This window comes from Mastomys coucha, unplaced genomic scaffold (genome assembly GCF_008632895.1).
Source record: "Mastomys coucha isolate ucsf_1 unplaced genomic scaffold, UCSF_Mcou_1 pScaffold20, whole genome shotgun sequence".
Taxonomy (NCBI): domain Eukaryota; kingdom Metazoa; phylum Chordata; class Mammalia; order Rodentia; family Muridae; genus Mastomys; species Mastomys coucha.
This window is the reverse complement of record NW_022196903.1, coordinates 93,516,484-93,521,915: the sequence shown is the minus strand read 5'-3', so window position 1 is coordinate 93,521,915 and position 5,432 is coordinate 93,516,484. Positions and strand designations below refer to the sequence as shown.

At 43.6% G+C, this 5,432-nt stretch overlaps 1 long non-coding RNA gene across 1 annotated transcript in view; it reads right to left on the bottom strand.

Annotated features, from left to right (window-relative positions):
• Window positions 1-680: 680 nt before the first annotated feature.
• Window positions 681-5,432, bottom strand: part of LOC116099332 — a 17,602-nt gene continuing 12,850 nt past the window's right edge. Inside the window, exon 6 of the long non-coding RNA XR_004122215.1 lies at window positions 681-1,283. This is a non-coding gene — a long non-coding RNA (uncharacterized LOC116099332). The remainder of the gene's footprint in view (window positions 1,284-5,432) is intronic.

The following is a 5,432-nucleotide window of genomic DNA, read 5'->3' as shown; positions in this document are numbered from 1 at the left end:
GTGGTTCTCAACCTGCCAGAAGCCGAGACCCTTCCTGATGTTGTTGCAACCTCCAACCATAAAATGATTTTTTATTGCTACTTCATACATGTAATTTTGCTACTGTTACAAATCATAATGTAAATATCTGTGTTTTCCAATGGTCTTAGGTGACCCCTGTGGGGGGAAAAAACAACATTCGACCCCAAAAGGGGTCACGCCCCCCAGGTTGAAAACCAGGGCTCTAGAACCTGCTTTTATCCCCAATGCAGTGATTCTCAACTTGTAGGTCACAGTCTTTTGGGGGGTTATATATCAAATATCCTGCCTATCAAATATTTACATTACAATTTATAAGAGTAGCAAAATTGCAGTTATGAAGTAGCAACAAAATAATTTTATGGTTGAGGTTCACTACAACGTGCAGAATTTTATTAAAGGCTTCCAATGTTAGGAAGGTTAAGAACCATTGACCAATGGATAAGGGCCCGGTAGGTGAAACTATTTGGTGAAACTAGATATTTTCAAATACAAATTCCATGATAGATAGTACACATGTAAGAAAGTTATGCTAGTGCTCAAATGTTTCTGAAGTGTGTGTGTGTGTGTGTGTGTGTGCACACGCGCACATGCAGGGGTGTATGTAGGCAAGGGGCTAATGACAGGTTTTTAAAAATATGTATTGTACTCAGGGAAATAAATACTATAAAATACAATTTAATAGGTTTAATGATGAGGTACAAATCTAGCTTTAAACCCAAACTGCCTACCTATGTCTAAATCCTAGGACCTCCTCTGACCTGTTTTGGGGTGTGTGTGTGTATGCGGATATGTGTTGGTGGTATGTGTGTGCATATGTATATGTAGTCTTGAGACACACATGTACATAGGTTTCCTCGTCTGAAAACAGAGATATCCATATCCCACCCCCAGTGTGTAGAACTGTTGAGAGTGGTAAGGACATAGCTGGAGGCTTGGCACACAACCCGACAGACAGGGATGAGCAAATATTAGCTATCCCACAATCATTATGACAGCATCACTTCCTGAACAGATTGGCATTGCCTTAGGTAAAGCTGTTTCTGACTCTCAGGTGACCAAAAGAGCCCATCTGGGGGTGGCACAAACAACGGGACAATGTACATAGGAAAGTCAGACTTTCAGTAATGGGCTCCGTGGAGCACCTGGCCCGCCACATGTCTCCGCTCCTCCTTCCTCCAGATGGCTGAAGCCCAGTGCTTCCTGACAGCAAGGGTTGGTTGCCATTGGCAACTGCAGCTATGTGGTTGTTTGTTGTCAAGCACCTGTTGAGAGAGAAAAAGCCACACCCTTATGCATAAACAATAACTCATCCCCTCCTTTCTGGTCAAACCAACCTTACTCACATGACCGTTGGGTCACAAGAATGAGAAGAGTGGCTTGAACTGATTGGCTTGGATTCCTCAGAGTCTCATCTGAGAGCTTCCTTTTGAAGAACATTCCCCCAAATTGTGAGACTCTGGAGGCAGTGACAGCCTAACTAAAATCTGAATTCTCTTGGGAAGAGAGATAAGACGAACGGAGGCCAGCTGGGACCCAGCACGGTTCACCACGGGTGTTATCGTTCTTAGAAATAGAGTGATGCCCCTTCACAAAGCAAATGGGTTCCAGCTCATAGCACTGTGATGGGGGATGGATTGCCAAATATAAAAACTGAAATAAGGACAGATGTCTGTGTGTATGTTGTCTATATTTTCAGGTAAGATTTCATAAAGCTTGCTTTGTGCCTCCAAAGCCAACCCCTTTGGGTCACTACTTTTCACCCTTTGAAATCTCATCCTGCATTTTATTAGCAAGTGTTGAGAGCCACCTATACTAATTAGTTTTCCTCAACTTGACACAATACTTGGTACCAGTATACCGGAAGAGGGAACTCCAGTAGACTGTAGGCATGTTTGGGAGTGGTATTTAATTGCTAATTGATATAGGAGGGCCCACCCACTATGGTGCCACCCATGGGTGAGAGGGTTTCTGAGCTCACAGGTGGCAAAACTGAGATTGGACGCTAGGACTCTGAAGCCTAGAGTGTGTCAGAACAGGAAGTGCTCAGCCAATCACAGGCTCCTTTCTTTCCAGCTTCCACTTTAGGATGGGAGTACATCACTGGCACCTAGATGAGGCATTATCCAGGGATCGGATGCTGTCTTTACAGTCACATCATTGATGAGACTTCCAGGGTGAGAGGAGGAGAAAGAGCCCGACCTGGGAGGTTCATGCAAGTCAAGGGTATAGCCAGCTCTGTGAATATGCGGGTCCAGGGAAGAGCCAGGAACCAATCACTCTTCATACACATCCAGGTGCTACTTGGTAATGTGAGCTCATGTCTACTGCTTGATTCTTGGATGGACACAGAGTGGCTAGTCTACCATACTGGAAACCTTCCAGACTTCTGAGTAGGAATCTAAGCAACTTGGAAAGGGGATCATATCAAACAGGTGGAGCTCCCATCTCTCATTTTATAATGATTTTTTTTTTTTACATCGCATTTAAAGCTTTAATCCCCAACCTAAGGTATTTTAGGTTTAAATTGCACCATAGACACTCATACTTGCAAAGATAATTTGCTTTAACTGTTCTCCCAGTCACAGGAAGAGGACTGATTTCAAATATATCTTTCCATTGGAAATATTTGCTTAGTCCAGTTTTTGTTGTTTTCGTTTTGTTTTTTTTTGTTTGTTTTGTTTTAGAAGTGAAGTTTCTCCATGCTGTTCAATCTGGCCTCTAACTCCAGGACTCTAAAGAGCCTCTTGCCCCCTGAGTAGCTGGGACTCTATGTACCTGCCACTTTGTCCGGCTACACGTACCCACTACGTGTGAGGTCTGCCCCTTGGATGAGATGCTGAAATGCATTTATGTCAGAATGGTGTCAGAAGGCCGTATTCCTGGGAGATGCCGGCTGGGAAGTAGAGGATGATATTCAAGGCAGAACAGGGGGAAGAGGATATTGGAGGTGGAACTCTCAGACTATGAGGAAGTCAGCCATCTTTAGCCTGCCTGTGAGTAAGGAGCAGAGCTCCTTCCTAATTACGTCATAGGAAGTCAGGCTTCTGTCCTGAGCCCAGACGTTTATCCTAACTGGCTCCAAGAGGAAGGATTGGTCTAGAGAGGACGCAGCACCTGTTCAATGGCAACAGCTTTAGTTGCAAAGTCCAAGGCAAACGGGAACCATTCCCACCTTATTCTGCATGGGGACATGGACACTGTAACACTTCTGCAAAGGATGTGGCTGGTTGTCTCTGGGGAGTCTTCACCTACAGAAAGTTGGTTTTGTTGGACCCCAGATTTCTCCTTCTCATCCCCTTTGATTTCTGGGCCAGGTAATCTTGTTCAGGGTGCCGTCCCAAATCAGTGTAAGACTCTTAGATGCATCATTGGATCTATCCACTATAACAAAACCAGTCTCTTGACGGTGTTGAATAGCTCCTAAAGGACAACACTACTCCCAGTTGGAATCAGAGATCTTTATGCCTCAAAGAGCTATGTCAATGCTGGAATATTAGAGAGAAGACTGGGAGAAGTTGGTCAAAGAAAATGAACTTTGAGTTAAGCTAGGTATCTGCTGTATAACATGGCAGCCATGGCTGATAACAAACTATTGTGTTTTGTTTATTTTTGTTCTTTGTTGTGGTTTATTGGTTGTTTTTTATGCATAGGGTCCTTTTGTTACTCAGGCTTGCTTCAAAGCCCTAGGCTAGAGGTATCCTCCTGCCTCAGCGTCCCAAGTAGCCATGGCACTTGTTTATAAGGTGTCACAGTTACTGAACATAGATTTGAAATGTTCCCAATACTCTAAAAACATAAGTGGGGTGACACATTATATTAGTCAGGGTTCTCTAGAGTCACAGAATGTATGGAATGTCTCTCTATACTGAGGGAATTTATTATGATGACTTACAGTCTGTAGTCTAACTCCCCAACAATGGTCAGCTATGAATGGGAAGTACAAGAATCTAGTAGTTGCTCAGTCCCACCAGGCTAGTTGTTTCAGCTGGTCTTCTGTAGAAGTAGGGTCCAACAGATGTGCTGGCAAGTAAGTGCAAACAGCAAAGAAGAGCGAATCGTCCTTCCTCCAATGTCCTTATGTTGGTCTCCAGCAGAAGATACGGCCCAGATCGTAAGTGTGCACCACCACACCTGGATCTCGGACTTATTTTGTCCCAGGCTGACCTTGAACTCAGAGATCTCCTTGCCTAAGTCTCCTGGAATTAAAGGTGTGTACTACCTTGTTGGGGCCAAAGCTTTTCATGGCCACTATGCCTCAAGATCTCCATGCCAAGATCCAGGACTTGTGTCTTCCATCCTCAAGATCTGGATCACAGGTGAGCCTTCCTATTCTGGATTGTAGTTCATTCCAGATACAGTCAAGTTGACAACCAGGAATAGCCGTTCACTCATGTTAATTAGCTTACTTTAGCTAAAACAAATACTTCTCAGTTGAAAATACCACAAGTATATATGGTTTTACTGGCTTTCTTTGACAATAGAACAAGTAAATAAATTTTAAAACAACACAAAATTAGCAACAAGCTGTTTCTCCTATATTTGTGGTTCGGTTACCTTTATATATATATATATATATACCTCAATGAGGAAAAATAAATCCTACATCATTTCTTAATATCTATGGAGTTCACAGTTAATAAATTAGACCAGAATTACAAGAAATCGGGGGTGGGGGTGGGGGAGGCGCCCTTTTGGTTCTATACATTCACCTTTTTAAAAGCAAACAGTGAAAGCAAAGTGTGAGGTGATAAAAACAGAAAGAGATAAAGACACATCCAAGCAGAAGCTGGGAAGCCTGGGACAGACTGGCTCAGGTGGGCCTGACCCTGCTGGGAATCCAGGTCAGGTTCAGGGCTGTGAATGGTGGGCCCGACCCTGCTGGGAATCCAGGTCAGGTTCAGGGCTGTGAATGGCGATGCTTATGTAAGACAGCTCAGACGTTCTTTCTCCTTTAAAATGAAAATTAGCCTGTGATTCACAGCAAACAACACTGAGTTACTCTGGACCTTGATGATTCAGGCTACAAAAATGGGACTTATAATGTATGCAAATTCGCAGGAAACCAACGTGAAGAAAGGGTCACGCTACAGTTTCACTTCCAAAGGTCCAGCTGGATAGTATGATTGTATTAAGGTTAAAAGAACTTTGGCATTGATACAGTCCCACATATATTTAAACTAATACAAAGTGTGCTAGCATTGACTCTAGCAGGGCTGTCTTGTGAAGATGTTTATCCTCAGCTTCTTGCATTCCTTAACCTGGCCATGGTACAGAATTTGCCAAGAAAGGTTCAGAAATGTTGAGGTAAGTTTACAAAAGGACAAGAGAGTAGGGGTGGAGGGTGGAAGAGGGAGAAAGGAAGGAAAGGAGGGGGGTGGGAGAGAGAGAGAGAGAGAGAGAGAGAGAGAGAG